This window comes from Dendropsophus ebraccatus, chromosome 5 (genome assembly GCF_027789765.1).
Source record: "Dendropsophus ebraccatus isolate aDenEbr1 chromosome 5, aDenEbr1.pat, whole genome shotgun sequence".
Lineage (NCBI taxonomy): Eukaryota > Metazoa > Chordata > Amphibia > Anura > Hylidae > Dendropsophus > Dendropsophus ebraccatus.
In genome coordinates this window covers 63,329,243-63,352,553 of record NC_091458.1, presented here as the reverse complement: position 1 = coordinate 63,352,553, position 23,311 = coordinate 63,329,243, and the positions used below count along the sequence as shown (strand labels likewise).

At 41.8% G+C, this 23,311-nt stretch overlaps 1 protein-coding gene across 6 annotated transcripts in view; it reads right to left on the bottom strand.

Annotated features, from left to right (window-relative positions):
• Positions 1-23,311, bottom strand: part of R3HDM2 (R3H domain containing 2) — a 112,599-nt gene that overhangs the window by 81,780 nt on the left and 7,508 nt on the right. For 5 of the 6 annotated variants that reach the window (XM_069970381.1, XM_069970385.1, XM_069970384.1 and 2 more), the window contains exon 2: positions 20,659-20,752. The exons of the other annotated variant lie outside the window; for it this stretch is intronic. The gene's annotated coding sequence lies outside the window, so the exon portion shown is untranslated. The remainder of the gene's footprint in view (positions 1-20,658; positions 20,753-23,311) is intronic. 6 annotated transcript variants of the gene reach the window in all.

Below are 23,311 nucleotides of genomic sequence, written 5' to 3'. Positions count from 1 at the left end.
AAGAGATGAATCCAGGAAAGGACGGGGTCAGCATGTCGTGTCTCACTGGTTCTATATTGGTGGGCCTCAGCTTGCAAAGTGCCTAGGGCAGCATGAACTCTAAATACAGGCCTGGGTACACTCCCTTTAAGAAATGCTTGTACATTGGAAATAGGTTTCATTTTTTATATTGTATCAGTACAGATCTAGTTTCCTTTGACAGCACCCTTTAAAGTGGAATATTTCAGGCACCTATCCTCCCAAATATAAGTAATCCTGTGTTTTCTATAGGGAGGGTGGTTACACCACAGCCAGAGGAGCCAACTGTGGCTTATCGCTAGAGTTTCACAAATTGATTGTTCACTTGCCACCTTAGGGCCCTTGCACACTACGGAAATCGCGCTCCTGCTTGAAGATCTGGCCATAGGCTCCATTCTATTCAGGCAAATTCCGCCGTCCTCCCAAAAAAGAATTGACATGTCAATTTTTTGAACAAACAGAGGAATCTGCCGGACCATAGAATGGAGCCAATGGGATGGCCAGATGTTCAAGCGGGAATGCGCACAGAATCTGTCAGGGCCTATCCACGTGATTTCCGTAGTGTGAATAGGGATGCCTATACAGAGAGAGATTTATCATCCGACAGATTTTTGAAGCCAAAGCCAGGAATGGTTTTGAAAAGGGGTGAAATCTTAGCCTTTCCTTTATGACCGGTTCCCTGTTTATGGTCTGTTCCTGGATAAATCTCTCTCCGTAAAGGCATACTAAGGGTCCATTTACAAGTACAGATAAATTGCTTAAACGCTCCTTTAGAGATCATCAAGTGATAATCTTCTCTTTAAACGATGGGCTTTTAGACTAGTCGCTAATGCTACGTTTACACGGAACAATTATAGCGCGAATTCGCACGACAACGGTCGAATTAGAACGATAATCGTATGTGTAAACGTAGCGAACGATCAACGATTGATCTTTCAACAGGTTCTCAAATCGTCGTTGATCGTTCGCAAAAAAATTCGCAGATCATTCCATGTGAACAGTAGTTCGCCGATTTAACCAATGTGTGAGATAGGCTTAAGCGATCGCAAAACGAATTTCCGTACGATATATAGTACCGTCTAAACGCTAATCGCTACGAGAAACAAAAAACGTTACTCCGACATCGTTAATCGTACAATCGGGCAAATTATCGTTCCGTGTAAACGTAGCATAAGAAAATTCAATTATATGACTGTTTACAATTATAAATAAGATAAAAATTGCATTCATAATATATACTGGGAACGATGAATGTTTACACGACATACAAACTAGTTTTCGTTAGTCGTTTGATTGTTCTTGCGCTTACACAACAAGATTATCGCTTTAATTCGAAACATTTAACAATTTTTTGCATAATACTGGGCCGGTGCAAAAGGCCCTTAATACACTGCACCCCTTGAAAGATGCCATAGTCACAAAATAATTTAATATAAACTGTGCACTGATTGGGGTGTATGCACAGGTTCCACATAAAAGGCAGAAGTTAACATAACAGAAAGCAGAAGTTATTAGGCTGACGGCTATTCACGATCCGTAATGTTCTACATAATTAAAAATGCAGACCTTAGAGAGAGACAAATCAAAACCAATCACATTGATGTTGTTACTGAGACAATTTGTTCCACACAAGTAAAAATAGAAGAGCACAAGCAGCAAAGATTGTGGTAAAAGGTCTGTTCTGCAGTGTGGAGATACCAGTTGAAAAGCTAATATATATATTATATATATATATATATATATATATATATATATATATATACATATATATACATATACACATATATATATATACACACACACACACACACATATATACACACACACACACACACAGACAGACTGAATGCAGATCTACAGACACAAGTGCGGCACTGAATCTACAGCAATATGATGCTGAACATGCCTTCAGGTTATGCAGATGACAACATGAACATTAGGAGAGAAAAAAAACAAACAGGCAATTTTTAGAAGAAAAAAAAAAAAAAAAAAAAAAAGAAAAAAAATGGGATTCTATGCGATAGAAAGTATGTGTGGGGAGGCAGGAGGGGATGCTTTACAGCACAGCCTCAATCTGACCCCAATGCATAATCCCCAGCTGAATGTTAAAAATGCAGCAATGATCCACTTAGGGCCCTATTTCCACAGGACAATTATCGTTTTCATAATCGGTAATGATAAACGATCCAAACGACCGCTGTTGCGAAAGACCTGAAATTGTTCAACCATTGACATGGAACGATTATCGTTACTTGTGATCTTTCTTGCGGTCGTCTTGTCGTTGCTATTGCGTTAGTCACTACTGCGAACGACCGAACAACATCTTATTCAATGCGAACGATTTGCGAACGAGTAATGATAAAAATGGGTCCAAGGTCTTATTAAACGATCAACAATTTCTCTTTCAGTCCTTAATCATTAACTGCTATTCAAACGAACGATTATTGTTTAGATTAGAACGATTTAACGATAATCTGAACGATAATCGTCCCGTGGAATAGGGCCCTTACCCCTGTGGCTGCATCTGCACCAAGTATTATGGCTGTATTCAAACAACAGGTGAAAGGGGTTGCTGGGACAGGTCCCCACTGCACTACTCTTAATAGTTTCAGGGGCATGATGTGCAGCCAGGCACTACCTGCTCAGCCAGTCACTGTCCTTGTCCACATGGCAGGTCCCTGACTTCCCTGTGGACCTTAACAGAGACTAGAAGTTAACAGCATTCATGTGTTCATACATCGTATACAGACAACAAACTTTAGCAGAAAGAGAACTGGAACCTGGTGTAAGGGTACAAACACACACACCGTATAAGCAGCGTATTTACTGCTGCGATACGCAGCAAATACGCAACAAATACGCAGCAGATTAGATCTAAATAACTGAACACAGCATCAAATCTGCACCATCAAATCTGCTGCAGATCTGCTGCGTATTTGCTGCGTATCTGGTGTGTGTGTTTGTACCCTTAAGGACAGATAGGACACCCCATGACACAAGCCAGCACTATATTAGAGAGTCAGCCAGTCCTGCACAGTTTTATCAACATTTTTCTAATACATATGCATACTTTCAGACTCTGTTCACACAATGTTACGTGGTAGTGCATGCGCCGGAAAAGGCACAGGTGCCCAGCAGAACAGACTGCATTTTTTTTTAAACAATAGGTCACTGCAAAGAAATTTATACCATGCAGTACATAGAAATTTTTTTTTTTTTAATTAACTGGTGTCCGAAAGTTATTTAGATTTGTAATTTACCTATATTTAAAAATTCTCCAGTCTTCCAGTACTTATCAGCTGCTGTATGTCCTGCAGGAAGTGGTGTATTCTTTCCAGTCTGACACAATGCTCTCTGCTGCCACCTCTGTCCATGTCAGGAACGGTCTAGAGCAGGAGGGGTTTTATATGGGGATTTGGTGCAGCTCTGGACAGCAGCTGATAAGTACTAGAAGACTTGATATTTTTTGATAGAAGTAAATTACAAATCTATATAACTTTCTGACATCAGTTGATCTTAAAGGGGGAAAAAAAGGACACTTGTTAAACATCACGTCAGGTCTAAGGCCGCAATTAGTCAGTGATTTTTCAGGTTTGCATATAGGTTCGCTATTTGTGCTCCATGATGCATGAAAAATGGTCTGTAATTGCATCTGTAGTGCATAGTGCAAAAATGTTTAACTGGTTAAAAAAAAGATTAACTTGTTTGCACTTGTTTAAACTGGGCACTTTTCAATGTAATATATGGGTACTGTAGGTAATTATTGGTGGGTGCTGGAATCAAACACATTTACATTATTTCCTATGGGAAGACACTGCTCGGTTCTCAAACTGCCTTCCAGAACCAATTAAGTTTGAGAACTGAGGTACCAGTGTGTGCTGGAAAGCAATTTTTTTTTTTTTTTAATAAACACACTAAAAGTTTACTTGTACTGTATACTTTTGTAGATTTAAAGGAGTTCTCTAGGAATTGTATATTGATGGCCCATAGATGCCTAATCAGCACTGCCCCCATCAATCAGCTGTTTGGCTCAGCTGCAGTTTCAATGTATACACAATAAGGGCATGTTCACACCAAGTAAAACAGGCGGAATCTCATGTCACTTTCCTGAGCGGAGGCAGCAGAGGAGCCCGCCCTCTCTCATTCACTCACATCGGGACACAGAGCACGGCGGAATGCCGTCGTATTTGCTCAGTGTGAACATACTCTTAAGTGGTCTGGACGAGATGGTGCGGTGTTACTGCTGTGCCGTTCTTACACACTTCTATGGGAGCTGCACTGCAGTAACCTGGCATGACTATGTTTGTGTAGAAATAGCTGTATCTCTCCTAAACAGATCAGTGAGGTGGAAGGAGTAAGAACCCCGCCGATCAGACTTTGATGGACTATTCTCAGGATAATATAAAATGCCAGGAGAACCCCTTTAAAAAGTTATCATAAGGTGATATCTGGGTTCTAACAGTTTGGTTAATAGCTTTTACAATTCTCTCCACTTCAGATGGCGAAACCAGAGTAGGGTTGTTTGCCAGCCATGCCTAATTGGGCTATCCACACTGCCTGGGGATAGCTTTAGGAGTTGGGAGTACCACTTTAACCTACAAGATATTTTACATTATGCATAATATCAAGTCTCAGCTGAGAAAATAGAAACCATAAGGAAGGATCATTTTCAAGATATCATTACTAACTCCTGTGCTTTGATAACACTTAGCTTTTAAGAACCTTCCTAATAGGCTTCTACTACAACCATCAACACAATAGAAAGAGCTAATGTATAGTACTTCTGCCTAGTCAATTTACTACAGATGGATATGGAACCTCTCTATCGCCGAGCACCTGGTCTTCCCCTATTACTGATGATTACTCATGGCATGCATGTGACTTACAGCCATCTTATGCGTATGGCAAGCTACAGATCTGACATTTCTGCTGGCAGGATTGGACAATAGCCTCTTGTCACTAGCAGTCTCTTTATGCCTGCAATCATTCATAAACATTCTTCAAGGAGGTCCACCCCATTCCCATACCTTGTATCTACCACTATGTGCACTGTGGGTAAGGTTATAGCACAGTTTTAGGCACCTTCTTTTATGCTCTGACTGTGGCAACCCATTCAGTTTCCATTTTGGGATGTATAAAATATACTGTATATACTAAAATTGTCCAGTCCTTATAACCTGTAGACAGCATTGTGCTTTTGGGAGCAACAAGATAATTAGACAAAACATTCTGGTTAAGATTAGAGATGAGCGAACCGGGTTTGGTATTTGATTAGCTGGGGCTGCTGAACTTGGATAAAGCTCTAAGGTTGTCTGGAAAACATGGATACAGCCAATGACTTTATCCATGATTTCCACATAGCCTTAGGGCTTTATCCAAGTTCAGCAGCCACCGCTAATCAAATGCCGAAAGTTCGGGTTCAGATCAACTCAAGCATGCTCGAGGTTCGCTCATCTCTCATCTTAAGATTTCTTTCTTTCTTTCTTTCTATCATTAGAAATAAAATGAAGTGAATGTCATCCGACAGGCCTACAAACCAGTTTAACATGCTTCACATTTTAGCAGTGTTGCTTTTGTGATCAGCAACATATACTTACACCCGACTTCTATGACTAAACTGGCATTATGACTATATCCATTTCCATTTATATCCTGTAAAAAAAAAAAACCCTTATTTTATCTCACATCCCTTTCATGTCTCACTTAATAGACCCATAATACACTACTTAGGACGCTACTAAGGCTAGGTTCACACTGCGTTTTCAGCATCCGTTTAACGGATCCGTTTTTTTTAACGGTCAAAAAAGTAGTGTCAACAGTACTTTATTGTGCGTAAAAAAAAACGCATCCGTTTGGATCCGTTTTTTTTTTATAATGGAAGTCAATGGAAAAACTGATCAAAAATGGATGCACACAAATGCATCAGTTTTTTTGCAAAAAACGGATCCTTTAAACGGATGCTGAAAACGCAGTGTGAACCTAACCTTAGTAGCTGTCGGCTGGACATCCCTATTACATGGGGTGAGGTGCTGATAACATCCAATCATGCTTCATGTTAGTCAGCTGATCACTAGCCCCCCACTAGGGTGGGTTAACAGAGTAAAATTTATTACAATTTCCGTTTGTTCGTTTTTGCACGATAACGTTCGCATTTGAGCGATAATCGTTCCATGTAAACGCTGCGAACGATCAAGCGACGAGCGAGAAATCGTTCATTTTGATCTTTCAACATCTTTCTCAAATCATCACTGATCGTTCGCAAAAAATTCGCAGATCGTTTCGTGTAAACATTCTTTCAACGATTTCACCCATGTGTGAGCTAGGCTTAAGCGATCGCAAAACGATTTTTCCGTACGATGTATCGTTTCGTCTAAACGTTGATCGTTGTAAAAAAACATTGTTCATTTAAAATTGTTAATCGTGCGATCTGGCGAATTATCGCTCCGTGTAAAACCACCAAAAGCCAGGAATAGATCATAAATAGAGGACAGCTGATAACGAAAAGGACTTCTGCACTTTCAAATCTATTCTTGGCTTTGTTTTCATTAATTGCAATGAAAAACCTAAATGTGCGATCACACCATTACACAAGGCAATATCTACTGGTTTAGCCAAAAATCGTACTATCATACACAAAACTAATGACGACCTGACCTATGAGAAGAACTAACACACCAAGTCTGCAACTTCTAAAATAAACCACAGGGCTAGAGATTCACTCCCAGTTCTCACATTATGGTACTGTAACACAGAGCGATAATGCGCCCGATCACACGATTAACGATTTTGAAATAACGTTTTATTTTATAACAATCAGCGTTTAGACAGAACGATATATCGTACGGACAAATCGTTTTGCGATCGCTTAAGCCGATCTCGCACATAGGTTAAATCGGTGAAAGACGGTTTACACGGAACGATCTGCGAAATTTTTGCGAACGATCAACGATGATTTGAGAACATGTTGAACGACCAAAATGAACGATTTCTCGCTCGTCCTTTGATCATTCGCTGCGTTTACACGTACGATTATCGTTCGAATTCAATCGTTATCGTGCAAATTCGAACGATAATCGTTCCATGTAAAAAGGACCATTAGGGGTTATCCTGCATTAAAAGAGTGGTGTGGTCTCTGGAAGTGGCCATGTTTTTCAAACGCTGAATAACCCCGCTAAGGGATCAAGGTTTGGGGACCCTCTACATTTTGATCAGGGTGACTTGAGCTAGTTCACTATACCAGCAGGTTATTATATTCACACCGCATGATAGATTCCCCTTAAAGGCAAGTACTACAAGCTCTTTTTAAAGAGTCACTGTCGTATTTTTTTTTTTTTTTTGCAAAAATCAATAGTCCAGGCGATTTTAAGAAACTTTGTAATTGGGTTTATTAGCCAAATCTGCCATTATCTGCATGTAAAAAGCCTTTTCCCAGGTCCCCCCCTCCTTCCTCTTTTTCATCCACTCCAAAAAATCTGAAAATTGTGACTTGTTGCAGGAGACGTACCCTGTCTGCTCTAGGGAGAGGGGAGGGGGGAGGAGGAAGGAGGGAGTTAGCCGGCAGCAGAAAGCAGATAACAGAGGATTACAGGCATGGAGCTGGGTGACAGCTGTAATCCGAGCTCAGACAGGTCACTGGTGACTGTCACAGGAGATATCCCCTGAGGGATTTGTAGATTAACTCTTTGTTGTCCTGTTTTGGTCTTTTCTTTAGCTCTCTCCATAGGAGAACAATGAAGACGGGGGGAGAGCTTCAAACTGCTTTTTCATGATAAAAATGCATTTTTCGGATAATAAACCCAATTACAAAGTTTCTTAAAATCGCCTGGACTATTGATTTCTGCAAAAAAAAAATTCACGACAGTGACACTTTAAAGGGAACCCATCACCATGAAAATGCAACTTAAGAGTGTCACTGTCGTTAGAACTTTCAAAATCTAAATTAGCAGTAGGTGTGATATAAAACAAGTTCTTCTTATATAAAACAAGTTCTTCTCTGTCAGAGGGCAGATGACCTGGGAAACACGGGACTTCCTGTGTTTAGACACTTTTTTTTCCTCCAAAGAGGAAGTCCCGTGTTTTCCATGATAACAAAAAAAAAAAAAAAAAGTAATGTAAATTGCAAAATTGCTGTATATCATTTTTACAGTTGGTTTAGATGGTTGGTTATGACGACAGTGACACTTTAAAGGAGACCTGTCACCCCCCGTGTCGGGGTGACAGGATCTCCGAACCCCCGTTACAGCCCCCTATACTCACCTAATCCCGCTTCCTGATCCGGTCGGGTCACGGAGATATGAGCGCCCGAAGCCCGGCACGCACGCTCACAGGAGAGTCCGATGCCCATAGAGAATGACGGAGCATCGGACTCCCCATTCATTCTCTATGAGCATTGGACTCTCCTGTGTGCGCGCGCCGGGCTTCAGGCGGTCATATCTCCGCGACCCGACCGGATCAGATCAGGAAGCGGGACCCGGCGGGATCAGGTGAGTATAGGGGGCTGTAACGGGGGGTCGGGAGCCTGTCACCCCGGCTGGGGGGGGGGGGGGGGGTGACAGGTCCTCTTTAAGCTATCAGCACCATGTTATTGAAAAAATGGAGTTGAGCAGATTTATATATACGGTATGTTTATAGAAAAAGATTCAGTATAACTTGTAATTAATTTGTGGAAATTTCTGATTTGAAGTGTGGTGCGCTATACATACCTGTCACGTGCCGACTCATCTCCAAATTTCAGTCTGCGATGTCGTCTTCGGACGGCCCGGCCGAATCCCTCCGAGCGTCCTAAGAGCCGGCCGCCCTCTTTAGCGTCATCAGATACTCAGCCGCGATTGGCTGAGCACAGTTATGCTCAGCCAATCGCGGCTGAGCAGCCGATGACGCGGCAGAGGGCGGCCGGCACTCAGGACGCTCGGAGGGATTCGGCCGGGCCGTCCGAAGACGACATCGCAGACTGAAATTTGGAGATGAGTCGGCACGTGACAGGTATGTATAGCGCACCACACTTACGGGTACACGGGTGGGGGTGGTGGGACACGGGGAAGGGGGCCATTCACAGACATAACATACATTACAAAGTTGTATAACTTTGTAATGTGTGTTATTCTGTCAATAATACTTTACCGCCGCACGACCCCTTAAAGACTTCAGCATATTTGCAATTAAAGAAAAAAAAAAAAAGAAAAAGCATTTTTTTGCAAGCCCATTGAAATAACCCTACAAGAGCTCTTTATGCACATGTAAAGTGTACATTCAGTACCAGGGTTCAGCTTTGTAAAAGACCATGTAGCCATGTGCATTTTAATCATTTGTCTAATATATACTAATTTTTATTTCAGTGTGAGAATGGGTTCCCAGGCGCAAATTGTGCCCACCAAATCTAACAATACCTGAGAGACAGTTTCCTGAAGTGTCTCCATAGCTCTGGTGTAAGACAAAGCTTAAAGGGGTAAAAAAATTCCTTTAAATTAACTTGTGTCAGAAAGTTATACATATTTTTAATTTAATTTAAAATCTCCACTCTTCCAGTACTTATTAGCTGCTGTATGTCCCACAGGAAATGATGTATTCTTTCCAGTCTGACACAGTGCTATCTGCTGCCATTTCTGTCTGTGACAAAAACTGTCCAGAACATGAAAGGTTTGCAATAGGGATTTGCTATTGCTCTGGATAAATCCTGACATGGACAAGACGTGGCAGCAGAGAGCACTGTGTCAGACTGAAAAAAATACACCACATACAGCAGCAGATAAGTAGTGGAAGACAAGACTAGATAAATATAATATAAATAGAATTTCTATAACCAGTTGATTTGAAAGAATTTCTTGCCACAGTACCCATTTAACCCCTAGACAACCTATCAACGCATTTAAGTCTAAGTGACAGGAGCAGCTCCTGTAACTGACCAATTTGGACCGCTGAAGCGAAATATTTTTTTTTTTTCTTTTTTGGGGGGGTGTCACGATTGTTTCCTTGACCGCCACTTCCACCCGATGACTGCAGGTAATAATCCCACAGGAGGGGGGGGGGGGGGGGGCATTAAAAACATTTTTACTTTTTAATATATGCCAAAGCTCCTTCCCCAATAAAAGTTAGAACCACCCCCTCTCCCATTATACAATTAAAACATGTAAAGTAATTAAATATAAAAACATAGCATGTGTAATTGTCCAATCTATTAAAATATAACAATATTGTTCCGACATAGTGAACACAAAAGCACCAGGATTGATCATTTTTTGTGAACACACACACATACATATATATATATATATATTATATATTAATTATATATATCTCCACACAGACAGAGAAACACACACACACATATATATATATATATATATATATATATATATATATATATATATATATATAAATATATATATATATATATATATTGATCAAAACGTCTGAGCTACACAGATATGATACTAAAAAAAACATCCTATACAGCCCAAAAGGTGTAAAAAAAAGAAACCGTTATAAGAGTCTTAATAGAGTAATTTTCATAACTATTGGTGAAAAAAAAGTTATTGTGTTCAGACTGCCGTAATGTGCATTAGGTAGACACAGGAAAATTGTCGAGGTCATTTAGGTAGTTTTGGGCTGGGTCACAAAGGGGTTAATGCAAGTTTATAGCACTGGGTTCATGGAGACACAGAGAAAGCAGTTCCGTATGCTAGTCATTTATCAAAAGTCATTGCAGGCAAACTTCAAACCTATCATTAAAAGGGTAGTGCGGCGCTAAGAAATTATTCACAAAATAACAATGTGTATGTAATGTATGTTATGTATGTGAATGGCCCCCTTCCCCGTGTTTTCCGACCCCCGCCCGTGGACCCCGAAGTGTAGTGCATTATACATACCTGATACACGTCGACCCCCGTCCGCAGTCTTCTGACAGTGAAGTAATCCTCGGGAGGCCAGCAGACCGGCTCCTGCCGTCCCCCCTCTGCCGCGTCATAACTATGCTCAGCCGCGATTGGCTGAGCATAGTTATGCTCAGCCAATCGCGGCTGAGCAGCTGGTGACGCGGCACGTCATCAGCTGCTCAGCCGTGATTGGCTGAGCACAGTTATGCTCAGCCAATCGCGGCTGAGCACAGTCATGACACGGCAGAGGGGGGCCGGCATGAGGGCCGGCAGGAGCCGGTCGGCCGGCCTCCCGAAGATTACTTCACTGTTCACCGTGCAGGAATAGTATTGTTTTATTTTAATATATCAGACAATTACGCACGCTACGGTATATTATATGTTAATTAGCTTTATTATTTTTATGTGTGTTATGTATAAAATGGGAAGGGGGGGGTGATTTTAACTTTTGGGGGAGGGGCTTTGGCCTCTTTTAAAACTTGTATTTATTTTTTTTAAACACATTTTAAGGCCCCTTAGGGGACTTTAACATTATTACATTAGATTGCTAACACTGATCACTGCTATGCCATAGCATTGCAGGGATCAGTGTTATCGGCGATCTTCTGACAGAGCCTGCCTGTGGCAGACTCTACAAGAAGATCGGACTGCACGGAGGTAAGCAGTAGACCTCCGGCAATCAGACAGTGCGATCAGGGGTCCCGATCGATAAGTGACCGGAGATGCTCCGGTCACTTATACTTAAATGCTTGTGGCGTTTAAGGGGTTATTGATGGGCGGCAGCACGATCGCGTCGGCACGACATTGAGGGTGAGGGCCTGGCTGCAGATAGCAGCTGGTCCTCACCGGCCATAGAGCGAGCTGAGCTCATAAGTCCGCTCCACAGCCTGGGACCCAGCAGGGCATACATTTACACCCTCCTGCATTAAAGGGGAACTCCAGGTAGAGGTAAAAAAAAAAAAATGAAACTTCTGCATAAGCATATAGCATTAATTACCTATCTAACTCAGTTTTTAAACTTCCAAAAATCCATTTGTTTTGGGGGGTTTTGTTCTATATTGTGCTTCTGTATTTCCTGGTTGAGCAGATGTACTCAGTACTACAGGTTCCAGAATTCAATGCTTTCCCTTAGCTGTTCATCACAGTCCCCCACCCTGCACATTCCCCGCCCAAATCTATTGCAGAACATCTAGACTTTGTTCACACATTGCAGTTTCATTGTGTTACTGAATTATTTGCAGTAATTTATCATTTCATTGTAGTCCCACTCACACAGTGTTACTACCTGTAACACTGATATTGGAATAAAGCAAAGAACTTTTTAAATTTAATTTTTTTTCTTTTCATCTCCACGCACATATTATGATCAAGCATCTTTTATCTTTGAAGTTGAGCCCCACAATAAAGGAGTTTATCCAATATTATCTTACATGAGGTATACTGTTTATGCCTTGTTTTTTGACCAGGTGGGATTGGCAGTGCCGGCTCTGATCCTCTCCACCGTTTAGCATAATTTAAAGAGGTTATCCAGCGCTACAAAAACATGGCCACTTTCCCCTACTGTTGTCTCCAGATTGGGTGGGGTTTTGAAACTCCGTTCCATTGAAGTTAATGGAGCTTAAAGGGAACCTGTCACCCCCCGTGCCGGGGTGACAGGCTCCCGACCCCCCGTTAGAGCCCCCTATACTTACCTAATCCCGCCGGGTCCCGCTTCTGGAGGTGGTCGGATGATGAAGATCTCAGCCGCTGCAGCCCGGCGCGCGCGCGCTGAGAGATGAGTCCAACGCTCATAGAGAATGACGGAGCGCTGGACTCTCCTGTCATTCTCTATGGATGTTGGACTCATCTCTCAGCGCACGCGCCGGGCTGCAGCGGCTGAGATCTTCATCACCTGACCACCTCCAGAAGCGGGACCCGGCGGGATTAGGTAAGTATAGGGGGCTCTAACGGGGGGTCGGGAGCCTGTCACCCCGGCACGGGGGGTGACAGGTTCCCTTTAATTGCAAACTGCACCTGAACTGGAGACAACAGTAGGGGGAAAAGTAGCCATGTTTTTGTAGCGCTGGATAACCCCTTTAATTGTGTTACTGCACCATTTTTGTGAGTACACTGCAGTACTGCAATGAAACTCCAACATGTGTGAACACAGCCCTAATTTCACTGCAGAGTTTTGCACAATCCGTGAAGTTGAAAGACCTGCTTCTGGCCGGTCAGAGACGGTGAATCCCGCCCTGCCCCCTGTCTGCATCCTCAGCCTGTGTCTAGCAAGCACACACAATGTGAGACAGAGGCATGTAATATTTGTCTCCTAAGGTGGGAGAGCAGCAGAAGCAGGAGACAATGCGGATTGGCACAAAGGCCATTTTCTTCACTTTCTGGATTTCTATCAGCTACCAGTGTGGCAGAACCGTACAGATATGGTATTACATTGTATAGACACATCTATGTAACTTATAATGTACTTTTAATACTTTTAATTTTAATCTTATCCGGAGTTCGCCTTTAAGGCTCAGGCAGTGGGAGAGTAAATCTATGTCCACGGTCGTTAAGGGTTTAAAGTGTCACTGTTATAACTTTCAAAACCTAAATCAACAGTAGATGTGATATAAAGCAAGTTTGCAATTTACATTCATTATTTTTTTTTTTTAGTTAGCATAGAAAACATGGCACTTCCTGTTTTCTGACTTTTTTTTCTCAAAAAACAGGAAACAGTCAGAAAACAGAAGTCCTGTGTATCCCAGGCCATCTGAGCGCTCACAGAGAGAAGGCAGTCATGTGATTGATGGACACATTGAGCAGTGACTCTCTGTACTGGGCAGAATTCCTGTGTTTTGTCTGTTTTTTTCAACCAGCACAAGTCAGAAAATTTGCCTCCAGGAGACTGGACCTGGATTTCTGGTAAGTACAGCTTTGTTTTACAGCATGATAACAACAACAAAAATAATGAATGTATATTGCAGACTTTCTTTATATCACATCTACTGTTGATTTAGATTTTGAAAGTTATGACAGTGACACTTAGTGAGAGGATAAAAAGATAGGCACCAGGTAATTGCAATGCATAGACTGAGGTTTCCCCTCGTTCTATGCATAGTGCAGATTTTTTCTTGTAATGTAACCTGTGCCACCTTTGTCAGGCCATCACTCTGCTGTGAGGAGTCTGACAGAAGTCTACAGCTATTGAGCAGCCACTAGGTTCACAATGTGCCCTGCTCGTTATAGTGGCTGCAGGCAGAGAACTGGAAAGCCTCCAAGGTATTTCTCACAACCTGTTCTGATGGGACCAGAGAAATGCTTAATTAAAATGGTAACGCTATGTAGAAGCTGCAGATACAGGCAGCACACAGGAGAGGCTTGTGCAGACTTTTCATGACATTAAATACCGTGGATGCTAATAATGGCAGTGAAAGGGGAAAAAATACACCTTCACTGTTCATGATCTAGATATGCTGAATAGCAAGACTATCTAATATATTTGCAAATTCACAGTTGAGATCATTCTTAATTACTAACTTTATTAGGGGGTGTCTAGCACAAGAGCAATAATAATTTTATTGGGATGCAAGCTGGCAAAGAAAAGTATAGTGACCTGTCCTGCCATTGCCATGATGTTGAGTCCCTGCTGATCAGCTCTACCTGGTCCCTGTCTTGACACATACCCATTCAACCAATTAGTCATGAGGTCACTGCTGTGGGTATTTCCTGTGCGGTACAACCAGTACCAGAAAACACCAATTTCTTTTTTCTTTTTAGCTTCTAGCTCAGCCATATCTCTTAAGTGACAAACCACTCAGCCAACCACTGGCTAAGACAGGACTGCCGCGGCCACTGATTTGCTGAGCGGCCTGTCACTTTAGTGGCCGCACCAGTCTTGTCTCAGTCAGTGATTGGCTGAGCGGTTTGTCACCAGCTTTGAAGTTCACCCGGCGGCGGCAGGAACTGGGCAGAAGCTAGGAGAACGGTATGTATACACAGTCACCAGGTGTGCATCGCAATTAAACAGAGATATGTGTGCCCGGCGGCCAATGATCTTTAGTTTAGAATAAACTACAACAATTAGCCAATGATCATCGTCTTTATTAGGAAATGCTGGCACTACTAGTTAAAAGTGACACTGTCACCCCTTTTGTGCATTCTGACATCACTACACAGGTGTAAAGGGTAAATTTAGTGTTTTTCATACCTTATTTCATATCTTACGCCATGGTGTTTGTTCAAGTAAAAAGTGTCCTTTTATCAACTGCAGATTGTATTAAGTGGGCGTGGCCTTGCGGCATTAGCGCCACTTAGCCCCGTCCACAACGGCACCTTTGGCCCCGCCCCCTTGATGCCCATTGGTTGGCCAACGTAAAGGGGTGGGGTCTAGACCTTTCGGCAAGCCTGTTCCAATGGCCGGTGAGGGGGCGGGGCTGACTGTGGCGTTGTGGGCTCACCACACACGCAAATTTTCTTTATTTCTGCATAAAATGCAGGGTCTTACAAGAGTGTTCCAATGAAAGGAGGGACGACAGTTTCGCTAACTATCGTATTATCTGTCACCAAGCCAGGTGATGTAATAGTTCAGAAAATGGCCATTGCTTTTTTTTCACACTCCTTTAAGACCTTGCATTTATGCTAACAAAGAAAAATTGCATCTTCTGGTTCTGATTCTCTGGTGTGAACTGATAGGCTCTTTGTTTTCTACATAACAGCAGCATTATATTAACAGTTGCCTAACGCTGGACAATCCCTTTAATTCGCTTTCTAGCGAAGATACGTCAAGTGTACTATGTGTTTAGTCTCAAAGACTAAGCCTTAAGAATTACCTACCCACACACTGATGACTGCTATACACTTACAAATACACACATTTCATATGTATCAATAATAATAATATTAATAATAATAATATTATTATTATTATTATTAATTATTATTAGAAAAGTCCGGCCAAAATTATTTTTTATATGTTATTACTTAGGAAAAGTTGTACAATTTTCTAATGTACATTAATTATGGGAAAGGCACATATACTGCTATTTCCCTTAATTTAGTGTATCAGGAAGTGTTAGAATTATCTCAGAAGCAGTGACGTCACGACGAAAAGTGTAATTCCTATGGAGTGTCCAGCAGGGGGCGCTCTTTATATACAAGTCGATGAGTGCCATTGACCTCTATATATAGTGCGCCCCTGCTGGACACTCCATAGGAATTACAGTGTATGTAATGTTATGCACTGTACTTTTGGGGACTTCATGAATACATTATAGAATACTTTGGGGAGCAAGTGTCCTTGCTCCCCAAAGTACCCCATAAATGTATTCAATGAATAATTTTGCAGGGCACCGAGCAGGGAGGGAGAGGAGTGCCATCTACCTCCCCCCTCCCTGCTCGGTGCTGGGAACATATACAAAGTACTACTCCCCCATTATCTGCAGATAATGTGGGAGTAGTACCTGTGCTATGCCTATCACCGCCGCCGCTCACACAGGGGCTGCCTCTGACTCCAACCCATCCGCCCACGCCGCTACTCACTATCCGGCCGGCAGCGCCACTCCTCACTATCCCTGACTCCCGCCCGCACGCCCCGTTCCTCACACTATCTGGCCGCCGCTCTCTGCTCATGCATGACGGCCGCGTCAGCCCGCCCCCACCCCGGCCGGGGACACCAGGAAGTGCCGTGCTCCCGGCCGGGGTGGGGGCGGGTTGACGCGGCCGTCATGCATGAGCAGAGAGCGGCGGCCAGATAGTGTGAGGAGCGGTGAGGAACGGGGCGTGCGGGCGGGAGTCAGGGATAGTGAGTAGCGGCGCGGCCGGCCGGATAGTGAGTAGCGGCGCGGGCGGGTGGGAGTGAGCAGCCGGCTGGATAGTGAGTAGCGGCGCGGCAGGCTGGATAGTGAGGAGCGGCGCGGGCGGGCAGGTGGGAGTCAGAGGCAGCCCCTGTGTGAGCGGCGGCAGTGATAGGCATAGCACAGGTACTACTCCCCCATTATCTGCAGATAATGGGGGAGTAGTACTTTGTATATGTTCCCAGCACCGAGCAGGGAGGGGGGAGGTAGATGGCACTCCTCTCCCTCCCTGCTTGGTGCTCTGCAAATCTATTCATTGAATACATTTATGGGATACTTTGGGGAGCAAGGACACTTGCTCCCCAAAGTATTCTATAAATGTATTCATGAAGTCCCCAAAAGTACAGTGCATAACATTACATTACATACACTGTAATTCCTATGGAGTGTCCAGCAGGGGCGCACTATATATAGAAGTCAATGGTACTCATTGACTTCTATATAAAGAGCCCCCCCTGCTGGACACTCCATAGGAATTAAACCTTTCGTCGTGACGTCACTGCTTCTGAGATAATTCTAACACTTCCTGATAAACTAAATTAAGGGAAATAGCAGTATATCAGCATTTCCCATAATTAATGTACATTAGAAAATTGTATCACTTTTCATAAGTAATAACATATAAAAAAATTATTTTGGCCGGACTTCTCCTTTAAGGTACCACTCTGCCCCCAACTCCTTCCCTGCCAGAGCTGTAAACTCAACAGATCTGGGGGGGGGGTTAGCTAGAACCCCTTTAAAAATTAACAAAGCACATGGTCAAGCGTACATAAATATTAAACAATGTTCTTGGCCCTAGATAAATGTAACAAATACAAAGAGGATTTGCAGACAGGCTCAGAGAAGCCTAGCAGCACAGTAATCTACTAATCATATTAAATCAGGCAGTGTCAAGTATCTGATTACTTCACTTTACAAAGCAATAATGGACAGAATATTCAGCACTGCCCAGGAGGACAGTACGTAGGGCTCACTATCTTATGTACAAACCACGGCACTAAACTGAATTGTGGGATTAAAAGTTTACCTTTTAATGAACTGCTAAAAATGCAAACAATTGAGATAAATATTTCAACAACATATTTTACACTAGGTTATTCAGGAACAATGCTTTAGGATGTATTTTCTCATGGCAAGTGGTGTAAATTTGCCTCATGGCCAATAATTGTATAGCAAAAACAATGCATTCAAATAAATTACCACAGGTTCAGCTTATTTGACCAGTACAAAACCTGCACACTGGGGGCGCCGCATACATTCCTGAGATCTAAACCGTTTGGTATAGCTGCACATGTGCTAGATTAGTGCACAGGAGACAGGCCCCCGCGCTCCCAGGCCCCGCTCACACCCATTGCCTGATATTCACTCATTATTATAATTAGGTTCACCCCCATCTGACTATTAACTTGACTGTCAGACAAATTATAAACCCACATATCTCAGGAACAGAAGAGTATCAAGAAACTATAAAAAGGTGTGTAATCAGGGCACCCTAACCTATTTCATGACAGTAACCTCTACTTTTTGAGGAGTTGGCTATAAATTCTTTAAAGGAAAACTATCAGAAGGTTGGAACACAAACCTATAGCGCACAGAGAGCTGATGATGAAGGTAACTTTCTTACCTTCATCTTTGGTGCCAGTTGTGTAGTATTAGCAGTTTATTCCCTGTGCTTATGAGGAGTTTTGGTGCACTCAGGACGGGACTACTGACAGTGCACCGATTCGCCTGACTGGCCAGCGCATATCCCGGGATTGCCCCTCCCCAAGTACATCTAAATGCCTCATTAGCAAAGCAAATAAACTGCCAACATCACGAAAATTGCACAGAGGATGAAAGTAAAAAACTTACCTTCATCCACAACACCCCACATGCACTATAGGGACATATCAGCCTAGTTTCTTCTAACCGGCTGATAGTTTAGGTAATTCTAGAGACCACAGAAGATAACAGCAGTCTACTGACGATGCTCTTATTACACGGAGTGATGGCAGCATAACGGTGCTATCCTCATCGTTGAGCTTTCAACATGTTGAAAGACAACGATCAGCCGACATTGTGCATCTCGGCTCATTGTTGTATTCTATTACACAAAACTATTATTGTCCGTAACAGCCGATAATCGCTTTGTGTAATAGGGCCTTGAGAGCGCGTTTAGACAGACAGATTATTGAAGCCAAAACAAGAGAAAAGGTTGCAAAGCAAAGATTTAGGGTTCTCTTTTTTTTTTCAAATTCATTCCTGGCTTTGGCTTCAATAAATCTGTCAGATATCTGTTTACAGAGACAGATCTATCTGACAAATACAGTTATTTGGAAACTTGCATGAGCCCTTTGGAATAAACCCGGCAGTTTTGGGGGGAAAAAGTCTGTGCGTCGACTTCTCCTTTAATTGCTTGGAGTAAAGATCCATAGAACTGGGGGAAAAATTAACCACTCAAAAGGATTTATCCGGCTATGCCAAACAAGGAACAATTTTTAGTATTTGACTCTAATCCATAAAGGAAAATTTAGGTGACACATTCCCTTTAACAATAAAGGGCTTCTCCGGTATCTTCCTACAGGTCTCCCGTCTCCTCCCCTGAGGCAATCCTGCCTCCACTTACGAGACAGACTTGTTTCGGGAATGACAACCTGTTAAGCCAATCGCCAACCGTGATAAGTAAGGCTTCTTTGTTTTTTTTACATACTAGCAACCATATAGCTTTTTATACTAATCAGGCCCATCTTGCCCGTTTTTAACAGGATTTCGTGACATTCTTTACAGAAAGCCTCATGGACATAGACGACAGCAGACAGAGACTGGTACCTTGAGATGAATGTGAAACATTACTGAGCGCGCTCTGTGACCTTTGAGGAGGTCATTGCACAGGGAGATGCTTTTGTCTCCTCTATCTACTGGTCACTTATCACTACAGACACATCAGGAAGCCTCAGCTTAGTTTTAGCCCCAGTGGTGAGGATTAAAAATGCAAGATATCAGGATTACTTTATAATATAGATTGGAAAATTAAAAATTTCATATCACTGTCACCAAAAAAATCTTTAAAAATAATTTTAACATAAAAACATTTTTCAAACAAATAATTTTCACATGACACGCAAAAACACAACAAAAAAAAATGTAACATCTCACTGTTAATGACAAGACAGACTCAATACAGATAAGAAAATCACTAAAAGTAGCCCCTCAACTGCTAAAAAAATTCCCATAAAAATAATTAGGCTCTTGGCACACTGCAAACAGTGTCGATCGTCTAAATCAACATGGGATGTGAAATAAAGTAAGTTTGCAATTTCCATTAACTATTCTTTTTCTTTTCGTTATCATGCTATAAAACGAAGCTATACTTACTTGAAATCTAGGTCCAGTCTCCTAAAGGCAGCTTTTTGGTGCTGGGTAATAAAAAGAGACTAAACACAGAAGTCCTGATCAGGACTCACGGAGAAGGCCGTCATTTGATTGACAGATGCCTTGAGTTGTGACTTTCTGTACTGGCTGGGACTTCCTGTGTTTGGTCTCTTCATCAACCAGCACAAGGCTAAAAAGATGCCATCAAGTGACTGGACCTGGATACAAGAAGGTTGGACCTGGATTTAAGATAAGCATAGCTTTGTTATAAAGCATGATGATAAAAAAAAAATAATAAATATATATATATATATATATATATATATATATATATATATACACACTGTATATATAAATGTAAATATAATGTAAATTGCAAACTTGCTTTACTTAACATCTACTGTTGGTTTAGATTTTGAAAGTTATAACAGGGACACTAAGTCACTAACATTGGGGTTAAGTTTTTCTACCTAAACTGAGGGGGTTTACTCAGCAGGCTCAATAAATGACAAAAAGTTATTAGTTTAGGTATTCAGTGCTCACTCAGGCTATTATAGTTAGAATAAAACGAATGATGATTCCATACTTACAAAAACAGAATCTAAAGATGTCTACTGGAGAATCCAAACAACTCTATGTAGAATAGACTTCATTCAATCCAGAAAAGTGGATAATATGCTTAGCCTGGTGAAAAGAGAGAAAATACATTGCCTTATTGTAACACACTGCTCTGAGATCCAGAGAAATGCCATTTCAATTTTTTGACAGAGAGAGAGTCTCATTTCCCTCATAAAAACATAAATCTGTTTAAAAAAATAAATAAAATTACCCGCGGTTATACATTCAATCAAAAGCTCTAGCATATCAGAAGAGGAAGTATCCATAAATACTATCTCTCTATGCTTTACTTCTCCTGCAGTCCCACCTTGGTTGTGTGGGTAGAATATGTTCCTTCCTCCTACTGATCTGTAGGGAACGGCAACATTACCATAGAGACATTTGCCACCAGTCCATATACTCACACCCCAGTGATGACATGTTGACCCTGTTGATCTTGTAGATTTTATATTTGCTATTAAATTAAATGGAGATGAAAAAAAAAACATCTACAGCAGCATGTCAATGTCCATTAAAGGGGTACTCCAGCTTTATATTTTTTTGGATACATATATGTTTATCCAAGTTATGTTTAAATGTTATGTTTAGATTTACAAACCACATCTGCTGTAAGTTTGTTCCAAGCATCTACTACACTTTCAGTTCAGTAATATTTTCTCCGCATTCAGACTTCCACCAGTAACACACTGTGCTGACAGCCAGGACATTTTGGGAAACCTCTTTCTCTACAATAGGGACTTAAAGGGGTTATCCAGTGCTACAAAAACATGGCCACTTTCCCCCTACTGTTGTCTCCAGATTGGGTGGGGTTTTGAAACTCAGTTCTATTGAAGTAAATGGAGCTTAATTGCAAACCACACCTGAACTGGAGACAACAGTAGGGGGAAAAGTGGCCATGTTTTTGTAGCGCTGGATAACCCCTTTAAAGTACTGTGCGTTTTATGCTGTTAGAGAGACTTTTTGTCACACCCACAATGTAAGTACTTAATGTGTTGCAGTCATTTATAAAAACATTTGACACGTCATACAGCCACGTCAAAAGTTTTGATTGATCCGGGTCTGAGTGTTCAGAACTGTACGGATTGGGAGAACGAGCAGAAGGACGAACTGCAGCACAGTACACTTTTGATCCGGCTTGTCCTCCCTATTAGTATGGGTCTGAACACTTAGAGACATGTCAAAAGTTTTGATCAGTCTGGGTCTATGATATAAAGAAGAATTCCTACAGCATCCGTGGTGAAGTAACGCGGATTTATTCACATATCAGGGTACAGGGGTGCAAAGTTTCGACCCAAGCATAGGATCTTTGTCAAGCAAGTTACTTCACCACAGATGCTGTAGGAGTTATTCTCTAAGGGCCCTATTACACCAACAGATTTTTTTAAGCCAAAGCCAGGAATGGATTTGAATAGAGGTGAAATCTCAGTCTTTCCTTTTTGACCTGTTTTCTGTTTATAGTCTGCTCCTGGCTTTGGCTTCAAAAATCTGTTAGATAATCTGTTGGTGTACTAAGGCCCTAAGTCTTCAGTGCCCACGACAAGGATAGTGGGCCTTCCAGCATACATCCCACCTGAAAACCAAGTGGCAATTTGGAATATTGCTCCCACAAGGTTCTGTTGGACTTTGTTTATTGGAACGTCTCTATGACATGTCAAAAGTTTTTACAACTGACAGCAACACTTAAAATAAATGTACTTTTTGTTGTCTAAAATTCACAAAAAAATTATATGATACAAAAAACACATTATAACCCCATATCAAAATACATTTCTAAAGTACACACCTGGTATACTGTGCAAAACGCCACCCAGCACTTTACACTGATGGGCACCTTCATGAAAGGTTTATAGAGACATTGTTGGCAAAACAAAACCACTTTTCCATTGGTTGTGTATATCTCAGGCAGGCTTACATTCAGTTAGGGTACATTTACACAGAAAGATTATCTGACAGATTATCTGCCAGGAATGGATTTCAAAAGAGGAGAAATCTCAGTCTTTCCTTTATGACCTGATCCCTATTTATACTATATTTCTGGCTTTGGCTTCAAATCTTTGGCAGATAATGTGTCACATAATCTTTCAGTGTAAATGGACCCTTACTGTGGCTTTACCAATCACATCAGCTGGAAGTCTGTTTAAATATCTACTACTACCAGTAAGGTAATATTTTTTCACACTGCTTCTTATATATCCGACGCAAGCAAAGACAGACACAACTCATTAAAATAGGAGTGCAGGATGTGGAGATACCTTTATCTTTACATCAACTCTAGAGCTAAATAAGAGGTCTGCATGAACCAAAACTAGTAAACATTTTAGTCAGGGACTGGGCATTTATCACAATGAAATGCAGAGGTTGATTACATTTTTTCAACTGCTAATCTTCTTACCACTTCAATGGGGGGTGTGGGGGGTGTTAATGTGGTAATAAAGACCCTGCCCCAAAATATGACAGAGCACAATCCTCCCTTCTATGTCAAGTCCCTATATTACACCGAGGTCACTGGGGAGAGATGACAGTAATCGGCAACGATCTTTCCTTCTGATGCTTCCTGGAGATCCCCCTCCCCCTACACACACAGTATGAGGTGGGAAGACTTTCCAGACTGCTTCCCCGCTTCAA